This window comes from Procambarus clarkii, unplaced genomic scaffold (genome assembly GCF_040958095.1).
Source record: "Procambarus clarkii isolate CNS0578487 unplaced genomic scaffold, FALCON_Pclarkii_2.0 HiC_scaffold_107, whole genome shotgun sequence".
Classification (NCBI taxonomy): Eukaryota; Metazoa; Arthropoda; class Malacostraca; order Decapoda; family Cambaridae; genus Procambarus; species Procambarus clarkii.
In genome coordinates, this window is record NW_027189140.1 from 3,243,182 (window position 1) to 3,260,618 (window position 17,437).

The window sequence follows — 17,437 nt, forward strand, 5'->3', positions numbered from 1 at the left end:
ATCACCCCCCACCTGCTCCCTCCACCATCACCCCCCACCTGCTCCCTCCACCATCACCCCCCACCTGCTCCCTCCACCATCACCCCCACCTGCTCCCTCCACCATCACCCCCACCTGCTCCCTCCACCATCACCCCCACCTGCTCCCTCCACCATCACTCCCACCTGCTCCCTCCACCATCACCCCCACCTGCTCCCTCCACCATCACCCCCACCTGCTCCCTCCACCATCACACCCCCCACCTGCTTCCTCCACCATCACCCCCACCTGCTCCCTCCACCATCACCCCCCACCTGCTCCCTCCACCATCACCCCCACCTGCTCCCTCCACCATCACCCCCCACCTGCTCCCTCCACCATCACCCCCACCTGCTCCCTCTACCATCACCCCCCCCACCTGCTCCCTCCACCATCACTCCCACCTGCTCCCTCCACCATCACCCCCACCTGCTCCCTCCACCATCACCCCCACCTGCTCCCTCCACCATCACCCCCACCTGCTCCCTCCACCATCACCCCCACCTGCTCCCTCCACCATCACCCCCCACCTGCTCCCTCCACCATCACCCCCCCCCACCTGCTCCCTCCACCATCACCCCCCACCTGCTCCCTCCACCATCACCCCCCACCTGCTCCCTCCACCATCACCCCCCCCCACCTGCTCCCTCCACCATCACCCCCACCTGCTCCCTCCACCATCACCCCCCCCCCCCACCTGCTCCCTCCACCATCACCCCCACCTGCTCCCTCCACCATCACACCCCACACCTGCTCTCTCCACCATCACCCCCACCTGCTCCCTCCACCATCACCCCCACCTGCTCCCACCACCATCACCCCCCCACCTGCTCCCTCCACCATCACCCCCACCTGCTCCCTCCACCATCACCCCCCACCTGCTCCCTCCACCATCACCCCCCCACCTGCTCCCTCCACCATCACCCCCACCTGCTCCCTCCACCATCAACCCCACCTGCTCCCTCCACCATCACCCCCCCCCACCTGCTCCCTCCTCCATCACACCCCACCTGCTCCCTCCACCATCAACCCCCCCTGCTCCCTCCTCCATCACCCCCCACCTGCTCCCTCCACCATCACCCCCACCTGCTCCCTCCACCATCACCCCCACCTGCTCCCTCCACCATCACCCCCACCTGCTCCCTCCACCATCACCCCCCACCTGCTCCCTCCACCATCACCCGCCACCTGCTCCCTCCACCATCACCCCCTCCTGCTCCCTCCACCATCACCCCACACCTGCTCCCTCCACCATCACCCCCCACCTGCTCCCTCCACCATCACCCCCCACCTGCTCCCTCCACCATCACCCCCCACCTGCTCCCTCCACCATCACCCCCCCACCTGCTCCCTCCACCATCACCCCCACCTGCTCCCTCCACCATCACCCCCACCTGCTCCCTGCACCATCACCCCCACCTGCTCCCTCCACCATCACACCCCCCACCTGCTCCCTCCACCATCACCCCCACCTGCTCCCTCCACCACCACCCCCACCTGCTCCCACCACCATCACCCCCCCACCTGCTCCCTCCACCATCACCCCCACCTGCTCCCTCCACCATCACCCCCCACCTGCTCCCTCCACCATCACCCCCCCACCTGCTCCCTCCACCATCACCCCCACCTGCTCCCTCCACCATCAACCCCACCTGCTCCCTCCACCATCACCCCCCCCCCACCTGCTCCCTCCTCCATCACACCCCACCTGCTCCCTCCACCATCAACCCCCCCCTGCTCCCTCCTCCATCACCCCCACCTGCTCCCTCCACCATCACCCCCCACCTGCTCCCTCCACCATCACCCCCACCTGCTCCCTCCACCATAACCCCCACCTGCTCCCTCCACCATCACCCCCCACCTGCTCCCTCCACCATCACCCCCCACCTGCTCCCTCCACCATCACCCCCACCTGCTCCCTCCACAATCACCCCCCACCTGCTCCCTCCACCATCACCCCCCACCTGCTCCCTCCACCATCACCCCCACCTGCTCCCTCCACCATCACCCCCACCTGCTCCCTCCACCATCACCCCCACCTGCTCACTCCACCATCACCCCCACCTGCTCCCTCCACCATCACCCCCCACCTGCTCCCTCCACCATCACACCCCTTACCTGCTCCCTCCACCATCACCCCCACCTGCTCCCTCCACCATCACCCCCCACCTGCTCCCTCCACCATCACCCCCACCTGCTCCCTCCACCATCACCCCCCACCTGCTCCCTCCACCATCACCCCCACCTGCTCCCTCCACCATCACTCCCCACCTGCTCCCTCCACCATCACCCCCACCTGCTCCCTCCACCATCACCCCCACCTGCTCCCTCCACCATCACCCCCACCGGCTCCCTCCACCATCACCCCCACCTGCTCCCTCCACCATCACCCCCCACCTGCTCCCTCCACCATCACCCCCCCACCTGCTCCCTCCACCATCACCCCCCACCTGCTCCCTCCACCATCACCCCCCACCTGCTCCCTCCACCATCACCCCCCACCTGCTCCCTCCACCATCACCCCCCCACCTGCTCCCTCCACCATCACCCCCACCTGCTCCCTCTACCATCACCCCCACCTGCTCCCTCCACCATCACCCCCACCTGCTCCCTCCACCATCACACCCCACATCTGCTCCCTCCACCATCACCCCCACCTGCTCCCTCCACCATCACCCCCACCTGCTCCCACCACCATCACCCCCCCACCTGCTCCCTCCACCATCACCTCCACCTGCTCCCTCCACCATCACCCCCCACCTGCTCCCTCCACCATCACCCCCCCCACCTGCTCCCTCCACCATCACCCCCACCTGCTCCCTCCACCATCAACCCCACCTTCTCCCTCCACCATCACCCCCCCCACCTGCTCCCTCCTCCATCACACCCCACCTGCTCCCTCCACCATCAACCCCCCCCTGCTCCCTCCTCCATCACCCCCCACCTGCTCCCTCCACCATCACCCCCACCTGCTCCCTCCACCATCACCCCCACCTGCTCCCTCCACCATCACCCCCACCTGCTCCCTCCACCATCACCCCCCACCTGCTCCCTCCACCATCACCCCCACCTGCTCCCTCCACCATCACCCCCTCCTGCTCCCTCCACCATCACCCCCCACCTGCTCCCTCCACCATCACCCACACCTGCTCCCTGCACCATCACCCCCACCTGCTCCCTCCACCATCACACCCCCCACCTGCTCCCTCCACCATCACCCCCACCTGCTCCCTCCACCATCAACCCCACCTGCTCCCACCACCATCACCCCCCACCTGCTCCCTCCACCATCACCCCCACCTGCTCCCTCCACCATCACCCCCCACCTGCTCCCTCCACCATCACCCCCCCACCTGCTCCCTCCACCATCACCCCCACCTGCTCCCTCCACCATCACCCCCCCACCTGCTCCCTCCACCATCACCCCCCCACCTGCTCCCTCCTCCATCACCCCCCACCTGCTCCCTCCACCATCAACCCCCCCCTGCTCCCTCCTCCATCACCCCCCACCTGCTCCCTCCACCATCACCCCCCACCTGCTCCCTCCACCATCACCCCCACCTGCTCCCTCCACCATCACCCCCACCTGCTCCCTCCACCATCACCCCCCACCTGCTCCCTCCACCATCACCCCCCACCTGCTCCCTCCACCATCACCCCACCTGCTCCCTCCACAATCACCCCCCACCTGCTCCCTCCACCATCACCCCCCCACCTGCTCCCTCCACCATCACCCCCACCTGCTCCCTCCACCATCACCCCCCACCTGCTCCCTCCACCATCACCCCCCCACCTGCTCCCTCCACCATCACCCCCCCCACCTGCTCCCTCCACCATCACCCCCCACCTGCTCCCTCCACCATCACCCACACCTGCTCCCTCCTCCATCACCCCCCCACCTGCTCCTTCCACCATCACCTGCTCCCTCCACCATCACCCCCCACCTGCTCCCTCCACCATCACCCCCACCTGCTCCCTCCACCATCACCCCCACCTGCTCCCTCCACCATCACCCCCACCTGCTCCCTCCACCATCACCCCCACCTGCTCCCTCCACCATCACACCCCCACCTGCTTCCTCCACCATCACCCCCACCTGCTCCCTCCACCATCACCCCCCACCTGCTCCCTCCACCATCACCCCCACCTGCTCCCTCCACCATCACCCCCCACCTGCTCCCTCCACCATCACCCCCACCTGCTCCCTCTACCATCACCCCCCCACCTGCTCCCTCCACCATCACTCCCCACCTGCTCCCTCCACCATCACCCCCACCTGCTCCCTCCACCATCACCCCCACCTGCTCCCTCCACCATCACCCCCACCTGCTCCCTCCACCATCACCCCCACCTGCTCCCTCCACCATCACCCCCCACCTGCTCCCTCCACCATCACCCCCCCCACCTGCTCCCTCCACCATCACCCCCCACCTGCTCCCTCCACCATCACCCCCCACCTGCTCCCTCCACCATCACCCCCCCCACCTGCTCCCTCCACCATCACCCCCACCTGCTCCCTCCACCATCACCCCCCCACCTGCTCCCTCCACCATCACCCCCACCTGCTCCCTCCACCATCACACCCCCACCTGCTCCCTCCACCATCACCCCCACCTGCTCCCTCCACCATCACCCCCACCTGCTCCCTCCACCATCACCCCCCACCTGCTCCCTCCACCATCACCCCCACCTGCTCCCTCCACCATCACCCCCCACCTGCTCCCTCCACCATCACCCCCCACCTGCTCCCTCCACCATCACCCCCACCTGCTCCCTCCACCATCACCCCCACCTGCTCCCTCCACCATCACCCCCCACCTGCTCCCTCCACCATCACCCCCCACCTGCTCCCTCCACCATCACCCCCACCTGCTCCCTCCTACCATCACCCCCCACCTGCTCCCTCCACCATCACCCCCACCTGCTCCCTCCACCATCACCCCCACCTGCTCCCTCCACCATCACCCCCACCTGCTCCCTCCACCATCACCCCCACCTGCTCCCTCCACCATCACCCCCACCTGCTCCCTCCACCATCACCCCCCACCTGCTCCCTCCACCATCACCCCCACCTGCTCCCTCCACCATCACCCCCACCTGCTCCCTCCACCATCACCCCCCACCTGCTCCCTCCACCATCACCCCCACCTGCTCCCTCCACCATCACCCCCACCTGCTCCCTCCACCATCACCCCCACCTGCTCCCTCCACCATCACCCCCACCTGCTCCCTCCACCATCACCCCCACCTGCTCCCTCCACCATCACCCCCACCTGCTCCCTCCACCATCACCCCCCACCTGCTCCCTCCACCATCACCCCCACCTGCTCCCTCCACCATCACCCCCCACCTGCTCCCTCCACCATCACCCCCACCTGCTCCCTCCACCATCACCCCCACCTGCTCCCTCCACCATCACCCCCACCTGCTCCCTCCACCATCACCCCCACCTGCTCCCTCCACCATCACCCCCCACCTGCTCCCTCCACCATCACCCCCCACCTGCTCCCTCCACCATCACCCCCACCTGCTCCCTCCACCATCACCCCCCACCTGCTCCCTCCACCATCACCCCCCACCTGCTCCCTCCACCATCACCCCCCACCTGCTCCCTCCACCATCACCCCCACCTGCTCCCTCCACCATCACCCCCACCTGCTCCCTCCACCATCACCCCCCACCTGCTCCCTCCACCATCACCCCCACCTGCTCCCTCCACCATCACCCCCCACCTGCTCCCTCCACCATCACCCCCACCTGCTCCCTCCACCATCACCCCCCACCTGCTCCCTCCACCATCACCCCCACCTGCTCCCTCCACCATCACCCCCCACCTGCTCCCTCCACCATCACCCCCACCTGCTCCCTCCACCATCACCCCCACCTGCTCCCTCCACCATCACCCCCCACCTGCTCCCTCCACCATCACCCCCCACCTGCTCCCTCCACCATCACCCCCACCTGCTCCCTCCACCATCACCCCCCCACCTGCTCCCTCCACCATCACCCCCCACCTGCTCCCTCCACCATCACCCCCCACCTGCTCCCTCCACCATCACCCCCACCTGCTCCCTCCACCATCACCCCCCACCTGCTCCCTCCACCATCACCCCCCACCTGCTCCCTCCACCATCACCCCCCACCTGCTCCCTCCACCATCACCCCCCACCTGCTCCCTCCACCATCACCCCCCACCTGCTCCCTCCACCATCACCCCCACCTGCTCCCTCCACCATCACCCCCACCTGCTCCCTCCACCATCACCCCCCACCTGCTCCCTCCACCATCACCCCCCACCTGCTCCCTCCACCATCACCCCCCACCTGCTCCCTCCACCATCACCCCCCACCTGCTCCCTCCACCATCACCCCCCACCTGCTCCCTCCACCATCACCCCCCACCTGCTCCCTCCACCATCACCCCCCACCTGCTCCCTCCACCATCACCCCCCACCTGCTCCCTCCACCATCACCCCCCACCTGCTCCCTCCACCATCACCCCCCACCTGCTCCCTCCACCATCACCCCCCACCTGCTCCCTCCACCATCACCCCCCACCTGCTCCCTCCACCATCACCCCCACCTGCTCCCTCCACCATCACCCCCCACCTGCTCCCTCCACCATCACCCCCACCTGCTCCCTCCACCATCACCCCCACCTGCTCCCTCCACCATCACCCCCCACCTGCTCCCTCCACCATCACCCCCCACCTGCTCCCTCCACCATCACCCCCACCTGCTCCCTCCACCATCACCCCCCACCTGCTCCCTCCACCATCACCCCCACCTGCTCCCTCCACCATCACCCCCACCTGCTCCCTCCACCATCACCCCCCACCTGCTCCCTCCACCATCACCCCCCACCTGCTCCCTCCACCATCACCCCCCCACCTGCTCCCTCCACCATCACCCCCCACCTGCTCCCTCCACCATCACCCCCACCTGCTCCCTCCACCATCACCCCCCACCTGCTCCCTCCACCATCACCCCCACCTGCTCCCTCCACCATCACCCCCCACCTGCTCCCTCCACCATCACCCCCACCTGCTCCCTCCACCATCACCCCCCACCTGCTCCCTCCACCATCACCCCCCACCTGCTCCCTCCACCATCACCCCCACCTGCTCCCTCCACCATCACCCCCCACCTGCTCCCTCCACCATCACCCCCCACCTGCTCCCTCCACCATCACCCCCACCTGCTCCCTCCACCATCACCCCCCCACCTGCTCCCTCCACCATCACCCCCACCTGCTCCCTCCACCATCACCCCCACCTGCTCCCTCCACCATCACCCCCCACCTGCTCCCTCCACCATCACCCCCACCTGCTCCCTCCACCATCACCCCCCACCTGCTCCCTCCACCATCACCCCCCACCTGCTCCCTCCACCATCACCCCCCACCTGCTCCCTCCACCATCACCCCCACCTGCTCCCTCCACCATCACCCCCACCTGCTCCCTCCACCATCACCCCCCACCTGCTCCCTCCACCATCACCCCCCCACCTGCTCCCTCCACCATCACCCCCCACCTGCTCCCTCCACCATCACCCCCCACCTGCTCCCTCCACCATCACCCCCCACCTGCTCCCTCCACCATCACCCCCCACCTGCTCCCTCCACCATCACCCCCACCTGCTCCCTCCACCATCACCCCCCACCTGCTCCCTCCACCATCACCCCCACCTGCTCCCTCCACCATCACCCCCACCTGCTCCCTCCACCATCACCCCCCACCTGCTCCCTCCACCATCACCCCCACCTGCTCCCTCCACCATCACCCCCCACCTGCTCCCTCCACCATCACCCCCCACCTGCTCCCTCCACCATCACCCCCACCTGCTCCCTCCACCATCACCCCCCACCTGCTCCCTCCACCATCACCCCCCACCTGCTCCCTCCTACCATCACCCCCACCTGCTCCCTCCACCATCACCCCCACCTGCTCCCTCCACCATCACCCCCCACCTGCTCCCTCCACCATCACCCCCCACCTGCTCCCTCCACCATCACCCCCACCTGCTCCCTCCACCATCACCCCCACCTGCTCCCTCCACCATCACCCCCCACCTGCTCCCTCCACCATCACCCCCCACCTGCTCCCTCCACCATCACCCCCCCTGCTCCCTCCACCATCACCCCCCACCTGCTCCCTCCACCATCACCCCCCACCTGCTCCCTCCACCATCACCCCCCACCTGCTCCCTCCACCATCACCCCCCACCTGCTCCCTCCACCATCACCCCCCACCTGCTCCCTCCACCATCACCCCCACCTGCTCCCTCCACCATCACCCCCACCTGCTCCCTCCACCATCACCCCCACCTGCTCCCTCCACCATCACCCCCCACCTGCTCCCTCCACCATCACCCCCACCTGCTCCCTCCACCATCACCCCCCACCTGCTCCCTCCACCATCACCCCCCACCTGCTCCCTCCACCATCACCCCCACCTGCTCCCTCCACCATCACCCCCCACCTGCTCCCTCCACCATCACCCCCCACCTGCTCCCTCCACCATCACCCCCACCTGCTCCCTCCACCATCACCCCCACCTGCTCCCTCCACCATCACCCCCCCACCTGCTCCCTCCACCATCACCCCCACCTGCTCCCTCCACCATCACCCCCCACCTGCTCCCTCCACCATCACCCCCCACCTGCTCCCTCCACCATCACCCCCCACCTGCTCCCTCCACCATCACCCCCACCTGCTCCCTCCACCATCACCCCCACCTGCTCCCTCCACCATCACCCCCCACCTGCTCCCTCCACCATCACCCCCCACCTGCTCCCTCCACCATCACCCCCACCTGCTCCCTCCACCATCACCCCCCACCTGCTCCCTCCACCATCACCCCCCACCTGCTCCCTCCACCATCACCCCCCACCTGCTCCCTCCACCATCACCCCCACCTGCTCCCTCCACCATCACCCCCCCACCTGCTCCCTCCACCATCACCCCCACCTGCTCCCTCCACCATCACCCCCCACCTGCTCCCTCCACCATCACCCCCTACCTGCTCCCTCCACCATCACCCCCACCTGCTCCCTCCACCATCACCCCCACCTGCTCCCTCCACCATCACCCCCACCTGCTCCCTCCACCATCACCCCCCACCTGCTCCCTCCACCATCACCCCCACCTGCTCCCTCCTACCATCACCCCCACCTGCTCCCTCCACCATCACCCCCCACCTGCTCCCTCCACCATCACCCCCCACCTGCTCCCTCCACCATCACCCCCCCACCTGCTCCCTCCACCATCACCCCCACCTGCTCCCTCTACCATCACCCCCACCTGCTCCCTCCACCATCACCCCCACCTGCTCCCTCCACCATCACACCCCACATCTGCTCCCTCCACCATCACCCCCACCTGCTCCCTCCACCATCACCCCCACCTGCTCCCACCACCATCACCCCCCACCTGCTCCCTCCACCATCACCCTCCACCTGCTCCCTCCACCATCACCCCCCACCTGCTCCCTCCACCATCACCCCCCCACCTGCTCCCTCCACCATCACCCCCACCTGCTCCCTCCACCATCACCCCCACCTTCTCCCTCCACCATCACCCCCCCACCTGCTCCCTCCTCCATCACACCCCACCTGCTCCCTCCACCATCAACCCCCCCCTGCTCCCTCCTCCATCACCCCCCACCTGCTCCCTCCACCATCACCCCCACCTGCTCCCTCCACCATCACCCCCACCTGCTCCCTCCACCATCACCCCCACCTGCTCCCTCCACCATCACCCCCCACCTGCTCCCTCCACCATCACCCCCACCTGCTCCCTCCACCATCACCCCCTCCTGCTCCCTCCACCATCACCCCCCACCTGCTCCCTCCACCATCACCCACACCTGCTCCCTGCACCATCACCCCCACCTGCTCCCTCCACCATCACACCCCCCACCTGCTCCCTCCACCATCACCCCCACCTGCTCCCTCCACCATCAACCCCACCTGCTCCCACCACCATCACCCCCCACCTGCTCCCTCCACCATCACCCCCACCTGCTCCCTCCACCATCACCCCCCACCTGCTCCCTCCACCATCACCCCCCCACCTGCTCCCTCCACCATCACCCCCACCTGCTCCCTCCACCATCACCCCCCCACCTGCTCCCTCCACCATCACCCCCCCCACCTGCTCCCTCCTCCATCACCCCCCACCTGCTCCCTCCACCATCAACCCCCCCCTGCTCCCTCCTCCATCACCCCCCACCTGCTCCCTCCACCATCACCCCCCACCTGCTCCCTCCACCATCACCCCCACCTGCTCCCTCCACCATCACCCCCACCTGCTCCCTCCACCATCACCCCCCACCTGCTCCCTCCACCATCACCCCCCACCTGCTCCCTCCACCATCACCCCACCTGCTCCCTCCACAATCACCCCCCACCTGCTCCCTCCACCATCACCCCCCCACCTGCTCCCTCCACCATCACCCCCACCTGCTCCCTCCACCATCACCCCCCACCTGCTCCCTCCACCATCACCCCCCCACCTGCTCCCTCCACCATCACCCCCCCCCACCTGCTCCCTCCACCATCACCCCCCCACCTGCTCCCTCCACCATCACCCACACCTGCTCCCTCCACCATCACCCCCCCACCTGCTCCTTCCACCATCACCTGCTCCCTCCACCATCACCCCCCACCTGCTCCCTCCACCATCACCCCCACCTGCTCCCTCCACCATCACCCCCACCTGCTCCCTCCACCATCACCCCCCACCTGCTCCCTCCACCATCACCCCCACCTGACAGTAGTAGGGATGACACGTGTAGGCCTCGTAGCCTGGTGGATAGCGCGCAGGACTCGTAATTCTGTGGCGCGGGTTCGATTCCCGCACGAGGCAGAAACAAATGGGCAAAGTTTCTTTCACCCTAAATGCCCCTGTTACCTAGCAGTAAATAGGTACCTGGGAGTCAGCTGTCACGGACTGCTTCCTAGGGGTGGAGGCCTGGTCGAGGACCGGGCCGCGGGGACACTAAAGCCCCGAAATCATCTCAAGATAACACCCCACAGAGGATTTTTTTTGGGGGGGGGGGAAATTCCCCTGTGAGGGCCAGGGTTTTCAGGTAAATTTAGAAAAATCCTCTGTGGGAGCCATGGTTTTCAGGTCCAAAATCCTCTGTGGGAGCCATGGTTTTCAGGTCCAAAATCCTCTGTGGGAGCCATGGTTTTCAGGTCCAAAATCCCGTGTGGGAGCCAGGGTTTTCAGGTTCCAAAATCCTGTGTGGGAGCCAGGGTTTTCAGGTCCAATATCCTGTGTGGGAGCCAGGGTTTTCAGGTAAATTTGTCAGTCACAGATTTTAGAAGTTGTTAAAGTTCTTATGATGAAAATAATTTCCGAGACTTTAGAAGTTTGTTAAAGTTCTTATCATGAAATAATGTCATGCGAGTTTTGTTAAAAGTTCTTATTTGTTTCTTACTTAGAAACTAGTATATTACTATATATCTGAATCATTTCACTGCCTCTCCCGCTCGTACCTCACACCCCCTCCCTCCCCCCCTTACCTCACAATCTCTCGCGTCACCTGTGTTTACCTTATGCCAGCCAGCCAGACGCTGCATGCAGATCACCTCTTATCTTATCTTATCTTCTCCATAATATCTGGACCGTCCCTCTCTCTCTCTCTCTCTCTCTCTTCCTATTTCCTTACAACTATTTTCAGAGTTTCAAATAATCATAGAAGTTTATTTATATGTTTATGACCGAATTTGTAAAAAAGATCATTTTCAGAGAATATTGTCTTAGATGATTTGTTAAGGAAAACAGACAACTTAGCCATAACATTTAGTTTTATACCATTTACAGCTATTTCACCTGTAAAGACCAAAATTGAACAGAGCCCAGTTATAGACAGAATTTCGTCAGAGCCCATTTATACCTAAAAATGAATAGAGTCCACTTTGCTAGCAAAATTAGTCAGAGACAGTTTTAAGCTCAAATTTCATCAGTGTCCTGTAATCTGTGAAAATTCATCAGAGTCCAGTTCTTGATCGAAATTCATCAGAGTCCAGTTTTCTAGCAAAATTCGTCAGAGTCCAGTTTATACCGAAAATTCGCCAGAGTTCACTTTGTGCCAAATATTCAGAGTCCAGTTCATGATCGAAATTAATCAGTCCAATTAAAGACCCAAATTTGACAGAGACCACATTTTCGCTACTAGCAGTCCAATCCCCCTGAAATTTTAAACAGTCATATTTCAGACGTAGTAAATAAGATCAAGTCAGTTACTGAGGTCCAGCTCTTGTCCCCCCTGTATTTGCATATTTTCTCTATATTCAGCTGTGTTCTTCACATTTTTCCATGTTTTCTGTGTTCATTCCATGTTCTAGAAATGTTCACAGCATGCTCAGTTCAAATTTTTTCTGCTGTTTTCCCCGTATATTCACTATGTTCTTTGTCATGTTTTTCATGTACATCATATGTTCTCTGTATAACTTTTATACTCAATATTCATGTTCTCAATGTTCTTAGCTTGTTCTTCACATGTTCAGTGTTCATTCTTTGTATTCTCTATGTTCCTTATCATGTCTTCATATTCTCTATAAGTTCTTATTCCCTGCATGATCACTCTATTCATCAACTTTTTCTTACATGTTTTCTGTGTTCACCGTATGTTCACTATGTTCTTTGTCATGTTTTTCATGTACATCATATGTTCTCTGTATAACTTTTATACTCAATATTCATGTTCTCAATGTTCTTAGCTTGTTCTTCACATGTTCAGTGATCATTCTTTGTATTCCCTATGTTCCTAATCATGTCTTCATATTCTCTATAAGTTCATATTCCCTGCATGTTCACTCTATTCATCAACTTTTTCTTACATGTTTTCTATGTTCACCGTATGTTCACTGTGTTCATTCCCCTACTTAACCTCAATTTTTTTTATGCTCTTTGTTTCTTTAAACCAATTTGTTTCTTCCATTCACTAACTAGTTCTTTGTCAAATAATATTATACTGCAATACAGTTCCCTCAACAATTTTAGTCACCCAGTTTTTATTTGCAAACTATGTCAAAGTAATTCTCGTAGTCAACTTAATAGTTCCACCAACCCCGTTCTTAAACAAATCTACACTTTATTCAGTTCCAAATTTACAAAGACAAACCTTTCTTGTAACTTCTTAACTAAAAATCTTTCGCCAATCAACTAAAACATAGTCACTTTCCTCTTTTCTCAACTAAACTTATTATCCATTCAACCAAAAAATAGTCAAAGGAATCTTTCCAACACTGTTCATAACTTCACTTATTCCCTAGTCATCAGAAAATAACCGTGTTCTTCATGTTTCATTGTCATGTCATAACTAAAATTATCCATCAATCAACAGAAAAAGTCATATTCATCATCATTGTTCCTAACTAAAATTATGTTTTGTCAAGTAAGAAAAAATAGTCAAAGATATCTTTCATCGCTGTTCTTAACTGACATTATACTTCGGGGAGCACAAAATAGTCTCCCTCGTCATGTTTTGTCTTTTTCCTTAACTAAAAGTATTCATCAGTCAACTAAAAAATAGTTTCTTCATCATGTTTCTTTGTCTTTCCTCAACTAAAATAATCAAATGTAACTTTTTCAACACTTTCGTAACTAAAATTATATGCCGCTAAGTAAGAAAAATAGTCAAATGTAACTTTTTCAGCACTTTCGTAAAAATTATATGTCGTTAAGTAAAATAGTTAAGTAAAAATAGTCAAAGGTGCTCTCCGTAACACCAAAGTTACTCTTCGAGATAACAAAAGACACTCTCAAACACTCAAAAATTTACTCGCATCCTCAAAATCCTGAGTTATTCTCAGAGTCATCAAAAAGTTAATCTCAGTCATCAAAATGCTATTCTCTAAGTAGCCTTTCATTCATCAGAGAAACTTTCTAAGACATCTTCGTTCATTAAAGTTAATCTCAGAGGCATAAAAGTTATTCTCAGAGCTATCAAACTTGTTCTCGATGCCATCAAAAAGTATTTTCTCGTTCATCAAAGTTAATCTCAGAGTTAACAAAGGTAATCTCTAACTCACTTTCGTTCAACATATTAATTCTCTAAGTCCTCAAAGTTATTCTCTAAGACAACAAAGGTATTCTCTAAGACAACAAAGTCTTTCTCAGAGCTATCAAACTTGTTCTCAAAGTCATCAAAGTTATTCCAAGAGACGTCAAAGTTAATCCAAGACATCATCTTTCATCAAAGATATTCTCTCTAAGCCATCAATGTTCTTCTCTAAGACATAAAAGTTATTCTCTGTGTCATCAAAAAGTTATTCTCTGAGCTAACAAAATACTACTCATGTTCTCAAAGACATTCTCAAAGTCATCAAAGTTATTCTAAGAGCTATCAAACTTGTTCTCAAAGTCATCAAAGTTATTCTGTAACTCACTTTTGTTCATTAAAGTTAATTTCTATGTTATAAAAGTTATTCTCAGAGACATCTAAAGTTAATCTTGCTCATCAAAGTTGTTCTCTAAGACATAAAAGTTATTCTCAGAGACATCTAAAGTTAATCTTGCTCATCAAAGTTGTTCTCTAAGACATAAAAGTTATTCTCAGAGTCATCAAAAGTTGTTCTCTAAGACATCAATGTTGCTATCTAAGACATCAAAGATGTTCTCTAAATCATAAAAGTTAATCTTTAAGTCACCTTCGTTCATTAGAGAAACTTTCCAATCCATATTCGTTGACCAAAGTTATTCTCAGAGTCATCAAAGTGATCTCTAATTCACCTTCGTTCTCCAAAAGTTGTTCTCTAAGACACCTTCGTTTATCAAAGAAACTCTCCTTCTTCCATCATGTTATTCTTTAAGACATCTTCAGTCATAAAATTTCTCTCCAAAATGTAACTAGTTCATCTTTTCATACCAAACCTGCACTTCTGTTAAAATATATTTTCGTAGTCACTTTACCCTAAAACTGTTCTCTGTACTATCCTAACTTAACTTACCTTACCTTACCTATCTTACCTAACTTAATCCTGCATAACCTAACTTTACTTATCCTATCATAACTTACTTTACCTTACCTATCTTACCTAACTTTACCTATCCTAACATAACTTACCTTACCTTACCTATCTTACCTAACTTTACCTATCTTACCTAACGTAACCTTCATAACCTAACTTTACCTATCCTAACATAACTTACCTTACCTATCATACCTAACTTACCTAACTTAACCTAACTTACCTACATTTACATAACTTACCTACATTACCTAACTTTACCTATCCTAACTTAACTTACTTAACTTATCCTGCTTAACCTAACTTACCTACATTTGCCTAACTTAACCTGCTTAACCTAACTTTACCTATCCTAACTTAACTTACCTAACTTATCCTGCTTAACCTAACTTACCTACATTACCTAACTTAACTTAACCTGCTTAACCTAACTTACATAACTTAACCTAACTTACCTAACTTAACCTAACTTACCTACATTTACCTAACTTTACCTGCTTAACCTAACTTTACCTATCCTAACTTAACTTACCTAACTTATCCTGCTTAACCTAACTTACCTACATTACCTAACTTAACCTGCATAACCTAACCTGCTTAACATAACTTACCTTACCTTACCTATCTTACCTAACTTTACCTATCCTAACATAACTTACCTTACCTATCATACCTAACTTACCTACATTTACCTAACTTAACCTGCTTAACCTAACTTTACCTATCCTAACTTAACTTACCTAACTTATCCTGCTTAACCTAACTTACCTACATTACCTAACTTAACCTGCTTAACCTAACTTACATAATTTAACCTAACTTTACCTATCTTACCTAACTTAACATTCATAACCTAACTTTACCTATCCTAACATAACTTACCTTACATTACCTAACTTTACCTATCCTAACATAACTTACCTTACATTACCTATCTTACCTAACTTACATAATTTAACCTAACTTTACCTATCCTAACATAACTTACCTTACATTACCTATCTTACCTAACTTTACCTAATGTACATAACTTAACCTGCTTAACCTAACTTACATAATTTAACATAACTTTACCTATCTTACCTAGCTTAACATTCATAACCTAACTTTACCTATCCTAACATAACTTACCTTACATTACCTATCTTACCTAACTTACCTATCCTAACATAACCTAACTTGCTTTACCTAACTTATTCTCACATTCCCAAACTGATGTATCCTAACTTATCTAGTCCAGCCAGACATGATCTAACTTACATAATTATTCCTGCTTGTCTTTGTGTTTCGTCAATCATTGTCTCATATTCATTTACTCATTTCAAGGGTTAATTTCTCAAATGGACATTTTTGCATTTCAAGTGTTATTTGTTTAAGATTGGGTGTTTAACCATTTCAAAGGATTTTTGTTATATATGGGAATTTACTCGTTTCAAGGGCTAATTTCTCAAATGGTCATTTTTGCAGATCAAGGGTTATTTGTTAAAGTTCATCAAGTTGCTCATAAGTTGTATTTATTATGTTTGTTATCATATGTTCTTATTCCCCAACCCCTTAACCTAACCTCTTGTAATCTTAGTGTATTTAGTAGGTTCTATCATATGTTCTTATTCCCCAACCCTTTAACCTAACCTTTCAGATGTAGTTTTGTTTCTTCTTTTTGTATATTTTACCCAAACCTTCTTTCCTTCTTTTACTTTGTTTCTCCTACTCCTTCTATCCCCCTTTCTCTTTATCTCCCTCCTTCTATCCCCCCTTGTTCTCCTTATCGTCCTCATTCTCTCCCCCTTCGCTCACTCTCTCTCATTCTCTTATTTTTCTTTTTTTCTCAAATTCAAGTCTTAGTTCCCCCATGCCCACACTCTCTCTCTCATTCTCTCTTCTTTGGTCCCATTTTCTTCCGCCCCCTCTCTCTTACTCCTTGCTCTTCTTTCATGCTCTCACTCCCTTGAGCTCTTGTTTCTCAATTTCAAGTCTTAGTAGATCTGATTCTTTACTATTGTAATTTTTATTATTACTATGATAAAGATTGAACTTATATGTGAAAACAAAGTAAAAGAAGGAAAGAAGGTTAAGTGGGATGGTGGGTTTGGGTAAAAATATACAAAAAGAAGAAACAAAACTACATCTGAAAGGTTAGGTTAAGGGGTTGGGGAATAAGAACATATGATAACAAACATAATAAATACAACTTATGAGCAACTTGATGAACTTTAACAAATAACCCTTGATCTGCAAAAATGACCATTTGAGAAATTAGCCCTTGAAACGAGTAAATTCCCATATATAACAAAAATCCTTTGAAATGGTTAAAGACCCAATCTTAAACAAATAACACTTGAAATGCAAAAATGTCCATTTGAGAAATTAACCCTTGAAATGAGTAAATGAATATGAGACAATGATTGACGAAACACAAAAGACAAGCAGGAATAATT

At 55.5% G+C, this 17,437-nt stretch overlaps 1 protein-coding gene across 1 annotated transcript in view; it reads left to right on the plus strand.

Moving 5' to 3' along the window:
- The window catches only part of LOC123754470 (cylicin-2-like), a 223,701-nt gene that overhangs the window by 54,301 nt on the left and 151,963 nt on the right, over positions 1-17,437 (plus strand). The window lies entirely within an intron of this gene.